Source organism: Dasypus novemcinctus, chromosome 17 (assembly GCF_030445035.2).
Source record: "Dasypus novemcinctus isolate mDasNov1 chromosome 17, mDasNov1.1.hap2, whole genome shotgun sequence".
Lineage (NCBI taxonomy): Eukaryota > Metazoa > Chordata > Mammalia > Cingulata > Dasypodidae > Dasypus > Dasypus novemcinctus.
In genome coordinates this window covers 73,840,916-73,855,868 of record NC_080689.1, presented here as the reverse complement: position 1 = coordinate 73,855,868, position 14,953 = coordinate 73,840,916, and the positions used below count along the sequence as shown (strand labels likewise).

Here is a 14,953-nt window from a genome sequence, read left to right as displayed (position 1 = left end):
ACCTGTGGAGAATGAGTCTGTAACAGAGAGAGCCATTTAATGAATATTGTTATTTTAAAAAAGAAGCAAACAGGCCGGAGTACTCTCTCATGATGCTTCAGGCAGCTTTCCTAGTTGCCATCTGTTGTGCTAGGGAGGTGTGTGTTTATTAAACTATATTTGCTTTAGTCGTTGAGCACTGTTTCACAAAACACACTCATGGCAGATCCGTGGTTTGAACTGATGAAAGGGAAGGGAATGAATTTTTTGATTTGGATTCTTTTTATTTTTTAAAGATTTATTTTATTTATTTCCCTCCCTTCCCCCCACCTCCATTGTCTGCTCTCTCTGTCCATTCGCTGTGTATTCTTCTGTGTCCGCTTGCATTATCAGGTGGCACTGGGAGTCTGTGTCTCTTTTTTGTTGCCTCATCTTGCTGCGTCAGCTCTCCGTGTGTACAGCATCACTCCTGGGCAGGCTGTGCTTTTTACACATGGGGCGGCTCTCCTTGCAGGGTGCACACTTTGCGTGTGGGGCACTCCTATGCGGGGGCGCCCCTGTGTGGCACGGCACTCCTTGCACATGGCAGCACTGTGCATGGGCCAGTTTACTACATGGGTCAGGAGGCCCCGGGTATTGAACCCTGAACCCTCCATAAGGTAGGCAGATGCTCTATTAGTTGAGCTACATCCGCTTCCCTCCTGATTTGGATTCTTATAAGGAATCCTTTATTCCTCTGACTGTGGGCTCTAAATTCAAGTTCAATGTGCAAAGTACCAGGAATTGTCAAGAAGACCTTCCTATTTCCAGTTTAATCCCAAACCAAATGATTGGGACTATTGATCGAGTCTGATTTCCACAATTAGTCTTCGAGAAAAGCACAATATTTTATTTCAACCATTTTTCCTTTAGGAAAAAAAAGAAACCCTTCCACTTTGAAGGAAGATCTTCCTTTTTTCCATTCACTTTCTCAGTCTTTCTTTCATGGTATTGATAGCTGTTCTCTCTTTTGATATATTGAAAATATATAAAATGTGTTTATATTGTATGCTGGATATTACACAACTGATACCAACTCCCTTATTTATAAAACAAAAAAACAAATCACATTATTTTTTAATTTATGGAAATGACTGAATGATTTTTTACAGACTGCCTCCTATTCCATCAACTCACCACAACTTAAATGCATGTTTCAAAACAGGTGGTCACTCATGGATGCCTGGGGAATAAAAATCAACTTTTCCAGTGTTTCTACAGATCCATGATTTTATGCTAGTTTTCCTTTATATATATATATTTATTTATTATTATTTATATATTATTATATATTATTATTTATGTGTATATATATACACATTTTATTTTTAAAAGACACATAGACCACACAAAATTAAATTAAAAAGTAGAGGTACTCGCTTTGGCAGCACATATACTAAAATTGGAAGGATACAGAGAAGATTATCATAGCCTCTGCACAAGGATGACACGCAAATTTGTGAAGTGCTCCATATTTTTTTGAAGAAGTTTTGGACCAGAGAAAGTTTCAACTATGACAGGGGAGGGACACTGGTGTGGGGTGTTATTGATGGGGGGCACATGGTTGGGAGAGAGTTCTCCAGGGCATGTATACAGGGTACATAAAAATGTTTGGATATTTTCATAGTAATTATAGTTAAAATGACAACTGAGGGAGTGCTGAGTTGCTAGCTAGGGGAGCTCTATCACATTCCCCAATGAAACAGCATTAATCCCCCAAGTGCAATAGCAAATACCAATAAAGAAGAATGGTCCGACAATGAGCCCTTGATACTGATGACTATGCTGTGAGCCTGTACGGCTGAAATATGAACTGTGCCTAGAGCTGCAGGGTACCTAAGAGTTACCTCCTGAGAGCCTCCATGTTGCTCAAATGTGATCACTCTCTCGGCCAAACTCAGCATGTAAATGCATTACCTTCCACCCAGTGTGGGACATGACTCCCAGGGATGAGCCTCCCTGACACTGAGGGATTACTACCAAGCACCAGCTGATGACGTAACTAGAAAAAGACCTTGAATAAAAGGGTCAACTCAGACAAGCAGAATATCTCAGTCTACATGTAATATCAGGCATTAAAATTGCTTTTTGACTTTGAATAAGAGGGGGAAATGGAAAGGACAAATGAGTTTATATGGCTTTGAGTCTCCAAAAAAGAGTGGGGAGGTCATCAGAAGGATTGCACTTAATGCATGCCTCAGCAGGATCCTAGAGACAGCTAAAGTAGATACAACCCCAGGTATTGGTTTTCCTGAGGGCTACAGAGACCCACAGGTTCTATGATCATGGCAGATGGCTCTGGAGTTCAGTGCCATGTCAGTGGGCCCTACTTTGGAATTTGTGTTCCTGAGTGTGATGGAGTTGAACTCAGATATGACCTTTATACACATGTCTCTTCTGTTACTTTTACTGGACCTGTGGTTGGTGCTGGGGTTGGTGTATACTCAGGAGACCTGAATCTCTGGACTGTCCATGTGACAGCCAGGCCCTGAGCCTCAGCAGATTTTCAACTCCCTCTGGATTATTGGACTTACCCAGCCAGCTAACAGGGAGGTGAAGAAGGTCAAACACCACACCAGGGAGACAAGAGTGCCTACAACTGAAAGCAAGAGAATTGCATCCATCATCCACATGGAATCTAAGCTCCTCTTGATATAGAGCTGGAGTGGACATAACCATCCCAAGGTCCATTGGATGGAGGCATAGAGTATGGATTAGAGTGGACTTACTGATATTCTACTATGGAAATATTGTGATTAGTAATGGAAGAAATTGTAGCATTGATGTGGAGAAAGTGGCTATAGAAGCTGCTGAGGGTAGGGAGAGGGAAGAAGAGATATGATGTGGGAGCATTTTCAGGACTTGGAGTTGTCCTGGGTGGTACTGCAGGGACAGATGCTGGACATTGTATGTTCTTCCATGGCCCACTGTATTGACTGGGGGAGAGTGTAAACTACAATGTAAATCATTATCCATGTGGTGTAGCAGTGCTCCAAAATGTATTCACCAAATGCAATGAATGTCCCACAATGATGAAAGAGGTTTTTGATGTGGGAGGAGTAGTGGGGTGAGGGGAGTGGGGGGTATATAAGGACCTCTTATATTTTTTAAATGTAATATTTTTTTAAAAACAGAGGGAAAAAAAAGGAAAAAAATTTAAAAACCATTTTTTTTAAGTATAGAAGGTTTCTATATACCCCACTCCCCATGCATCCAACTCCTCTCACATCAACAACTTCTTTCATTAGTGCGGCACATTCATTGCATTTGATGAACACATTTTGGAGCACTGCTACACAGCATGGATTAGAGTTTACATTGTAGTTTACACTCTCTCCCAGTCCATTCATTGCAGTTTACACTCTCTCCCAGTCCATTCAGTGGGGTATAGCAGGATATGTAATGTTTTAAGGCACAAAATTAATGCCTGGGAAATGGCTATAAGAAGGTAGATGTCTGTCACACTCACTTTCCCTCAAAGATACCTGCAAACGTGATTGAATTTATGAGGACGGAATTGTCAAGATTTATATAACTGTGGCTCTAATATATTGGATGTATAGGGAGTTAATCAAATACCCAATCTTTAAATTGTCATTTATGGAATTCAAAATGACAGAAAAGAGTAACAGTGTGTACTCTGCATCCAACACATTTTGCTGTCATTTAAACCTGTGATCTAGACAATGGGAGAGAAGAGAAAAAAATTATCTATTGATCCAGCAGTCAACCTATCACATCTGTAGGGTTGCCTGCCCACCCTCAATCCCCACATAGAAATCATATCCTCATTACAAATAGCACCATTATTTAAGAACCTCGAACACTTCACAATACCTTTATAATATGTGTACATCACAGTCAGGGAATGTGGGCCTTTCTAAATATATCCTTTTGACTTGCTAAGGCCATTTCTCTTGGGAAAGAAACTCCTTAGAACAGATGAAAGTTTAGCAGTGGCCAGAAACCAAATCCATGTTCAGAAAGAGGTGTGATGTTTAAGCAAAATCACTATCCAGCTCTTTCTGAACCTTGGGGTGGTGAAGGAGGGATAAAGATGGAGGGGAGAAAACACTGATGCTAAAGTGGCAGAGCAAAAACGTATCTCTGGCAATTCTCTGCCAGATCCTGTCAATGCTCAAGGAAAGAATCACGAATATTTCATGTAAATATATCAGGATGGCATTATTGGGGAGTCCACCAGGTTCTACACGCCGGCATAGCAACATGTGTGCCAACACTGGAGATGCACAAGGGGGGGCAGGTTCTGGGAGATCTCACAGGATCACAGTTGTTTTTGTCCACCCAGCAACCCATCCATCTAATTTTTCCCTCTGACTCTCAATCAAAGTGCTCCAGCCAAAGGACAACCTTCTGATCCCATCCAAACCAGTGAGAACCAGCTATAAGGCTGTAGGTGGAATTATCAGGATGGAGGCATTCCCCACACACAAACATTCACTGGGGTTGTTGAACTGACAGCAGATAAACATTGTGCTATTTAGGGACTCTCTACATACAGACCCCCCATAAAGGAAAGCATAGTTGAGAAAGGGGAGAGAAGGATGAGGGAGAGAGATTATTAGTGAGCATAGGGGAACCAAAGGAACAAAGAGTTAGGGAAAGGAAAGAAAAGAGAGGGGGAAGTGAGGCAAAGGGAAGCAAGTGAGAATTTGAAGTCAAATCTAGTTGGTTCTTATATTATTTAACATTATAAAATAAAGCTTTCATGAGGGTGCAGTTTTTGCCATGTTTATCATTGTATCCTTTGAGTCTGGAGGTGTGTTGGGCACATAATAGGAATTTAAGAAATTGTAGTATAGCAATGACTGAAATATTTGGACATCTGCATTCAGCTGTACCTAAGGCCATGAGTAACTATCAATGGACATCCTGGTGTCATGTGTTAGTAAATCGCCCCATGACTTGGATGTTGGATTTCTGTCACCTGACTAAATTGGAGACCCCAAAACAGAAGGCCAAAATATTTTGAATGTGGGGTAGAGGGAAGTGACAACAGCAAGGAGCACTGCCTGGGGTGCTCAGGCCCGGCCAGGTATCCAGCTTCATCACAAAGAGCCCAAGCGCTACCTCCTAATACCCTATTTCTCCCCTAAATCCACTGAGTCACAAGTCTCTAGAACTTGCCCACCAAAATTTTGCTAGGATTCTTGCTTTCCCTCAAATGCCTCTCCCCAGGAAACCCACCCACCCCCATGCTCGTTGCCCAACACCACACCACCTTTTATTGATTTCTCTGACACATCATCAACCTGTTGAAAGCATGCTTTTGTTTCTTCAGTTCAATATTCCTCAGTTTCTATTTACTTCTTACTGGATCATCACTTTCTACTAAATTCTTGGATATGAATTTTGAGACTTCATAATCTGACTTCTTTCTCATATGTGCCTGCATCTCTAATCGTTATGTTCCTTCTCTCTGACTCACAAATTTCCTGTCCATATTTAGGCTCATGTTGATGCCTGGTGGCAGCCACTCTCCCTGCCACCATTCACCTAACCAGGTTCTACCCACTGTCCAAAGCACAGCTCCTGAGTCACCTCCTCCTGGAAGTATTCCTAGACTGATGTAGTCCTTGAAGATATCCCTCTCTTTTGACTACATCTTTCAATTAGGTGCTATGCCAAATAAGGCAGCTGTTAACGATATACCCATCTGCGTTATTTAACACATTTTCATGTGGATGCAGAGTACAATCTAAGCTTTTTGTGGGCGGAGAATGCCTTTGTTTTCTCCCAAACAGCTCAGCATGAAAGTATAAGAAGTGCTCAGGAAAGACTTGTGTCTGGATAGATAGAAAAATGGAGTCAAAGTAGGCACTTTTAGATAGAAAGAAAATATGAAAGGGATGGATAATTTGGAAAATGCAGGGCCCTAAAAATAAATTTCACCTACTTCCCAACTTGTTGATCAAAACCAGGAAGTAGTTAGCAGCTGCGCAATGTCACAGTTCTTGCTCATTGAGTTATTTTATCAACACAGGTGTAGTCCTCAGTGATTATCTGTCAGGCAACCCTACACAGAAGGCATTTTTCATTAAAGCTCTCCCCCCACTCCCCTAATCTTGGGTGATTGCTGAAAGCCAGGGTTAATTAACCACATATTCCTTCTCAGCCTGTGAAAGGCCATGAAATGAGTGAACTGCTAAAAACTGCCATTTCATCTTTATAGCTAAGATGAAAGTAGCCCAAGCAAAGTGCAAATTCCCATTGATTTTATGCAAACACACAAACATATATATACCCATACTGATAAATGATTTAACATTCGATGAAATTTAAAGTTCTATTTCATTTTTAAGCGCATATACCCCAAGCCACTCAGCTGCAGTTCAGACTCTCACCAACTAAAGGATCCCTAGGGTCTGACATTTTCCACTTTCTCAAAGAAAGGTCAATAACTGGGTCCACCTTGCTGGGATTCACAGAAATCAGAAAACATTCAGGCAGAGGCTTATCTTGGTTTATGGAAAGTATGACTTGGTTTCCCTGAGCCACAACTGCTGATAGATCAGGAGTCAGTTCCTATTATAATTTCTCCATCAAGCTGCCCTGCCCTATTCATCTTACAATTACCACCCAGGCAACAATTAGGTAGTAGGCAAAGCTAAATGAATTTCAGATGTCACACTCTACAACAAAATACAGATATATAAGAAGTATCATTATGATCTTGTATTGTCAGAAACTTGTCATTAGCAATAATCCCTTCTTCCCAGTTAAAGGCCCAGGAGCTCAAAGATGGGAAGGGGTTAACCAATCTATTTCCTTAAACTCTGAAGTTTCTGGTGCAGTACCTTACAAAGAGTAGGTAATAAACACTTTATAAATATGAGTTAAATGAATGAATGAAGTAATTAGGGCTCTGATCTGGATCTTTGGGGGGTAAGTTCACTTTTGTGTAGAGGTGAAGTTGAAGAGTAACTGAGCCTTCAAGAGTAGAAGAGTAAAATTGTAGTCTAAGCTTCGATTGCCCTTCGTACCTTCCTTCCCTGCTCTAAACGTCTGTGCTGGAAGAAGAGTGAAATTTCCAGGAGACAGCCTGTGTTTGTGCCCACAGGATTAAGACAAGCATACCCTGGGGAGAGGGAACGCACAAAGAGTAAGCAACTTTATCAAATCCTTCTCTTCAAATAGTGAGAGGTGGGAATAAGTGAGCTTGTGGACGCTAAATACCAAAATGGAATGGGTTTGATGAAAAGGCCCTCGGAAGGGACAGGCAGACCCCTGGATGGGGCAAGGAGGCAGGGCGTAATGAAGAACATCTGGGACCTCCTGTTTTGCTAACCCCACAGTATAGGTAAGTAAGGGAGGTTTGGGGTTACATTGGACAGAGGGACATGTTTGGGGAGTGCAAGGCACTTCCTGTCTGCCCAGAGCACCACGGAGATCTCTTCGCATGTGATAGGACCAAGGCCTTTATTCCTGCCCAAATCAACTCTGGCCCCTCCTTTTTTGCTAGAGCCCCAAGACCACCTCCTTCTTTCCTCGGCCAGCGCCCTTACCTCCCAACCTCTACCTTGGAGCTGCTCCTTCCTCTCACCGTCCCGCCCAAAAGGTCAGCCCTGTCTGGAAAGCAACCTCCCAGAACCTGTTCCCTTGAAGTCCTACCAGCCCAAGGGACCGCACAGGAAGTAAGAGCTTCTTCTTAACTAAGTAGATCACCAGAACAACGAAAGAACTATTTCAGCTCTTTATTCGCTCACAAGCCCTAACCTGGAGCTGCTAACCTCCTGGTTGGCCTTTTTGTGCTGTCTTTGCCCTCCAGGAGGGGAGTCCTTCCAGCCTGGGCTTCTTCCCCCACTTCTCTGAGCACATCCCCAAGCCCAGGCTGCTCTTCCCCGCCCCACCCCACTTAAGCCGCCAGCAAGCATCAGGCACTTCTAATGCAGACGTGAGCCCGGAGGCTCTCTGAGACTTCTCTCACTGAGAATAAGGAGACTCTGCCTCTTTGTAAACCATCTCACGGGGCATTTCTTCATTCCCGAAGCCAATGAAAACTTCACGAGGCAAATCGCATTTTTGCCACTTGACAGTTAAAAACGAAGCTAAGTAGAAAGCAGGCCAAATCCCTGCAACACATGTCTCACATTGTCCCAAATATTCCTCACTCTGTGGCTCCCATAAACACCATCTGCTGTGTTAATTTGTAAAGAATTACAAGGTTCTTAAAATTACACTTTGCTCTCTGTAGCGTACACTGTGTCTATTAAGGGGGAGACTTGAGAATGTACATCACAACCAGCCAGACACTCAGATATTTTTCCTTCCTATGCTGGGATCTTACTGAAAATTTGCTAGGTCTGCATGGTATTTTAAGAAGCGCATCATATTCTCTCCATACCAGCTGTAGGCACAAACCAAAACAAGATGCACACAGTAAAACCTTCCTTAGATTATAATCCTAGTCGCTTCAACTTTTCCCCCTCCCCTGGATCTTCACAACAATGTGAAACAACGAGTATACAAAGTCTTTGACTGTAAGTCAAAGAGGATAAGCAGCCCAAATTACAACAGAACTTTTTAGATATGACTTGATTCTCCATGGCTGGCTCCCGACCACCAGGCACTCCTTAGAGTAGGGTGGTGGCTTAGAGGGTTTCTCAATTGTTTATCCCATCTACTGGCAAAGTAGATGAGTAGCTTCTCATGCTCAAACATACACTATGACATCGCGATCAAGGCAGGGTTTGGGAGACAGGATTCTAAAGTAAGCCTTAATATAGATAAACAAGTGCTCAGAATGTAGCTGGTAAAATGGTGGTAAATGATGCCCAGAAATGAAAAGGAAGACAGGAATATTTTAGGATTAATAATCCTTAGGTCAGAAATTCTCAAAATGAGATTTTGAAATTCCTGGGTCCTTCCTTTGTGAATTCTGTTTTAATATCCCTGGACCAGGACCTGGAAATCTTCATTTTTAAAAACTTCTTGTTTTAAATCATAACAGTGGTCTAAAGACACAGTGGGTCTCATCCTCATGAACCATCTGAAGCTTTTCAATTATAGAGGTGCTCAAACCTTATCCCCAACCTCCTGAATCAAAATCTCTCCAAAGGAGAGGCCCAGGAATCTGTATGTATTTCTTTAATTTTCCATGAAGTTCTGTTGAGCAGCCTAATCTGGGGACTACAAGCTTTGCAACCATTTACTGATAGTGAGCCTGAAATAGAACCAAGGATCCTCAATTACGGCAATTCTGCTTAATTCTAGATGAATTAGTCACTCTATCTCAAAACACGAGTTTCCCAAAACAAGTCACTTAAAAAAGAAAAGCCATACTGCCTGAGAAACCAAAACAATGCAGAGCAGACACAGCCCTCCCCCAACTCACAGACCCTGCCAGACCACTTCAAAAAAAATCCCTGCGCAAAGGAAAAGAAAGTTAAACCAGCACCCCAGAGTTTCTTGTCATTGTCACCTCACTACCTGTAGGTATCCAAATAAAGTTAGCTGTATACAATGGACAAAAAGATAAAGGAGATGGCTGATTTAAGCATAGAAAGCTTAAGAAAATTAAGATCACAAAAAACCGGATCCTAATCCAAGCAGTATTCCAGAACTTCTGTGGGTAAACCCAAATCCACATTCAACTGATCCCCCAACCTCATTTGAAAATTTACTCCCACGTGATCCAACCCTCCCTACTCCCTTGTAATTACATCCCAGTCTCCAAAACACGTTTCTCTGAGCACCCCCATAAACCTGCATGCCAACCCTGCCTTCTTTCACCCATCTATTTCTGAAACATTCTCTATAACTCAAACCCTTTCTCTGACCCCATAACCCTCACAGAATTCTCCCTTCTCTCACCTGAACTAGCAATTAAAAGTCCTTTCCTGATGCCTGGCATGGCATCCCTCTCAGATAAACCCTTGAAAACCTTTCTTTGGATAGTGAGTATTTGAGTGGCCCAAGCTCACGTCCTCCACCATCATACATCTGGCCTGTAGCTGTCCCTGTCTTCTAGACCCTGATGAAAAAATGCAGGAGAGCTAAAGGTTTTTCTCCGTTCACTCAGAATAAGCTTAACTGAATGAACTAGTATTGCTTCTGGTTTTATAATCAAACTTATGAAAAAACTAGACTTTCAGCATGGATTATAAAGGAAAAAACATTAAAAAGTAACCCCAAATTGTTTTGGCGATGCATGACAATTTCACATATAGGGCAGAGTTACTAGCTATGTAACTCTAGGCAATTTACCTAAACTGTTTCCATTTTTTTCGTCTGTAAAACTAGTAAAAATAATAACTAACTCAAGATTGTGGTGAAAATTAGATAAGATTATGTATGCAAAATGTCTATCATTGAATCTAGGATGAAAATGGAATCTAATAAACAATAGATTCCTTACCATGAGTTTTTTTCCTCTCAATGTAATTAGGCTCTGCATTTGAATATGCATATTTGAATGTTTGTATGTCCATGTATGTGTTGTAAGTTCAGATGGCATGATCCTTTAACTCTTACTTACGTATTGATACTCTGCCCACCCGTAGATAGAGGATGAACTCTGGGGTAGAGCCCAGATCTCCCTGTATCTGACGCAATAGCCCAAAAGGAGTACTCTACACTAAAACCTTGCGGAGTACATTAGTGAAAGGATGAATATGGGAGTCAGAGAATAGTATTGCCAAACATCCTGGGTTTGGTTGGGACTGTAGAACACTGAAGAAGAGGAATTCCAAAATATCTCAATCCCTCCATAATCTAATACCACCCCTGCTTAATTACATCCATACTGACTATTTGGCCAGTGCAGCCATAGAAAACCATTCAAATTCCCAGGGTCATTGTGATGTGGGCTATGGGTGGAAGGCTCTTTGTCTCTTCAGAGATAACTAAGTTGTTTGACTTGTGGGTGTGAAACGGTAAGAGGCTGCAGTACTGCTCTTAGGGACCAGCAGGCTCCAGTCCCAGGAAATGTTTAACAAAGCAAGGGCTATAAACTTTAAGTATTTAGGGGAAATGCAAAAACCAAGGCTTATCTAAAATGTCTGGAGTCCTTGCTAAAAGCTTACCTAAGATGTGAAAGAGATATATGCTAATTGAAGCCTATTGAGAACTGAAACAAAGGGACCATTTGGCCTTTCCTCTCTGTATAAAAGACGTTTGAAAATCTTGTTCGGGGCTCGGGATTCAAACTGAAAGCTCCCGAGTCCGGCCGGCCGTCAATAAACCATTTTTCCTTCTCAAAATCATTCCTGAGTCCTGGCCTCTCTATACTAAAATAATTGAACTTCTCTTAAATTCCACAACAATTGTAGTCTCCCAAGGGCTGGTGACACTATTAAGTTGGGAGATGGATGCTTGAAAGAGAAATCAATGTTATGTCATTCTTATGTAAAATGACAGTGGAAATGCAACTTCCAATCTATGTAATCTCCCCTCCTCTAGCTTCATGTCCTCTCCCACACCTTCCCTTACTTCAGAGAATTTTTGAAGCTGAAGTAGACAGATTTCAGATCCATCATTGCTCTTCTACTTACTAGCTATGTAACTCCCGGCAATTTACCTTAAACTAAGTCTCCATTTCTTCAAGTGCAAAACTAATAAAATATAATACCTAATTCAAGACTGTGGTGAATAATACCTAATTCAAGACCTTTCCACTAGGTTACAAAGTCTAATTCAAGACTGTGGTGAAAGTTAAATGAGATTATGCATGTAAAATGTCTACTGTTGAGTAAGGATGAAAATGGAATCTAATAAATAATAGATTCCTTACCCTGAGTTTTTCCTTTCTGCATGGCACAGTGCTAGCATCTGAACCATGGATGGAAGGAGGATGGATGGGTTTAAAATCTAGGGAGAATATATTCCTTTATAGGCTAGATCCAGGTTTACCAAGATTTGCCACTTGGAAATATTTGAGCATCTGAAAAGGTATTTCACATTCGTGAAATTTTCATACCTTAAAATCCATTCATGGCACATTCAACCATGAGGCAAATGAAAAAAAGGAAACCAGAAGTGGAGCCTAAAAATTCACCAAAAAAGTAGTAAGGAGGTCAACCTCCAACAACTCTGGTTTCTAATACTAGGGACAGGTGGTAAACAAATGTTGGAGGCTGATTCCTCCTTTTCAGCTCTGTGCATCGATAATGAAATCAGTGGTAAACACTCCTCACTGATGAGTTTAATCAAACTGAGCACCTGTAACTGCCAGGAAGGAGGAGCTCCCCCAAGCAGCAAGAATGGATTCTATTTTAATCATCCTCACTTGGGATGTCGAGGAAGGATTGGCCTTGCAAAACAGAGAAAAAAAATATCTGCAGTGGGCTTGCCATGGCATGTCTGTCCCATACTGATGGGGAGTTAACTCCAGGAGCCGCTAATGACTTAAACACAGTTCAGTGAGTGGGGGCCTCCAGAGGTGGAGCTGAGCATCAAGAAAAAAAGTCCTCATTTCCTTGCCATTACGTTACAAGTCTAATGATCTATCATTGGAGACATTTTTTTAAAAATTCGTTTGTAAAGTGTCTAGAAATTCCCTGCTAAAATACTATAAAATGGAGAAATTTTGCTTATTGGTTTCTCCTCTCTTTCTATCAACAGAACATAAACTTCATGGGATTTGCAAATCAGTCTGTTCAGTTAACCCATGTGTCTTTCACCAAGTCCACTACGTGGCACATAGTCTCTTGTTGAAGGAGTGACACAAAGTGGTTGGCATTTTGGAAAACAGAACCTTGTTCACCAGAAAGAAAGGATAGAAACCTCCTCGTGGACAGTGAGAAAAGGAACCCAAGAGATGAAAAACACACATGCACACACACAATCTGGCCTTATAAAGCAGTGGTTGCTTAGGGAGTCTAGTTTTTAGAAATTAGACATATCCACTCCACCAAACAAAACAAAACAAAAAAACAATCTGAGGAAAAAATATAATAATAGCAGGTGCGACTGTAAAGGGGGTGGACAAAGAGAGAACAAGAGAGATGGATATGGTTTAAGGCAAGGGGTGGTAGAGACCTCCTCGACCTGGGGCTTGGAAATGGTGACAGTGCAGGGCCCTGAGTCAGGATCCTGAGTAAGAACTACCCAGGGAAGAAAATCACAGGCCAGGTGTCCCTTGGCTATTACTGAGGTAGAAGGTACTAGTAGGTGGGCAAAACAGGGGGTCAGAGACCAGGAACTAGAAGGGATGCTCAAGTCCTGGGAGGCATCGACAGTGAGTCTGACTCAGGGGTGACTCCTTAAGTTATAGATTTGAGTCCTTTCCTTCTCCAGATGGGTGCCGAGCTAGCTCAGAGTTACCCAGCCATCCGCCCTGTCCTGTACACAAACACAAAGTCAGGTTTACCACCGCCCAGCTATGCACCGTCCTTCCCCTCTCCTCCTCCACATCCAGAGAGCTCTACAGGAATGCCCACCTCTAGGGAAGATCCTCCCCACTGGGGACAGCCTCCCCACCTAAGCTGTTTCCCCAGGCTAGCCCCACCATCTCATTGTCTCCTTTCCCGCCTGATTAAGTAGGCTTGCTAAGTAGAAAACAAAACAAAAAACCAGAACCACCAAACGCATCAACATGCAATACAGAATAAGTATTGGAGACTTCAACTCTGTGCCTTCAGGGGTAGGGCCTTCTAGCACAGGTGCAGGCTTCATATGGGATAGCCTGGGTCAGGGTGGAATTCACATGTTACAAATCACACCAGCCAGGCTGGTCCTGTCAGCCTCCCTGTTGCACCTCAACGATAGATCGCTCTGTCAGGCAGCAAGTGTTTATTGAGCACCTGCAAGACGGTGAGCTCCTGCCACAGGGAACACCAGATGCCAATTTGTCGAGGTTTGGGCTTCCTATTAAAATATATTTGTTAGTAAGGACTTTAAGACAGCTAAGATGAGGGCAGGGAGGGAATGTCCTCCTCCAGAAAGGACATTCTGATTTCTCAGGAAGATCTTCGTATCTCCCAGCACAAGGCCCCTAGCAATAGGTTTGCCAATTAGGCAAGGGGTAAAGCAACATCTAGTCCAATAACAGGGAAATGGGTTTCCCAAACCTCAGAGCAGATTTCATGCTCTGAATAACAGTCTGGCTTCCTCAGTCTCTCTCAAGCTCCTCAGAGAGTCTGGAAGCTTTTATTAAAAATCGGTTTTAAAAAATCTTTTAAACAAAATAAACATAAAACCATCATCAGCCCTCACGCAGTTCTCACCTCACAAAACAGCCATAATACAAATTTAATTGCACTTTCTCTCGCAACTTAATTCCAATAAAATTGTGGCTTTTGGCCTCAACAAGAAAGCTTGCAGGTACTTATGACAAAGAAGCCCACATGAGGTTCTTTAAGTAGTTACGTGATACTTATCTCCCTCTTGGTAACCTTTTGTTTATCATGTCCCTTCCGGAGTTCCAATTTAATGTACCTGATACTTGAAGTAGCCAGCTGACAGCTGTGCACTAGGACTGGAACAGAGAAAGGGATCTGGAGATGGATCATCCTGATTCATCCACGCCACCAATAAACACTGAGACATTTATAACAGTGACAGGTACCGGGGACATGGCACGAGTCAAGGGCACTACCTGCGTAGAGTTATGGTCTGTAGCAGACTTTCTCACCCCAGCACTAGGACCATTCTGGGCCGGGCAATTCTTTGGTGTGATGGGCTGTCCTGTGCACCCAAGGGTATTTGGCAGCACCCTTGACCTCTAACTAGATCCCAGTATCACCCCCTACCCAGCAGATGTGGCAACCAAAAATATCCCCAGGTATTGCCAGATGTCTGCCCACAGTTGACAGCAGTAGCCATATGATTGAGACAGAGAATTTAAAAAGCAGTTATAAAACAGCAGGATAAATGCTGTGATACAGACGTGATGCATCTTGAGGGAACCAAATAAACGAGTGAAAGTGGTGGTGGAGCCTCCTCAAAAAAAAAAAAAACACAAAAATACTGCTTC

At 42.3% G+C, this 14,953-nt stretch overlaps 1 protein-coding gene and 1 non-coding gene across 13 annotated transcripts in view; one reads left to right on the top strand and one right to left on the bottom strand.

Moving 5' to 3' along the window:
* Positions 1-14,953, bottom strand: part of CTNNA2 (catenin alpha 2) — a 1,156,618-nt gene that overhangs the window by 281,286 nt on the left and 860,379 nt on the right. The window lies entirely within an intron of this gene.
* On the top strand, positions 1,391-1,497 carry LOC111766904 (U6 spliceosomal RNA). Its single transcript, XR_002798830.1, has one exon. It is a non-coding gene; the product is annotated as a U6 spliceosomal RNA (small nuclear RNA).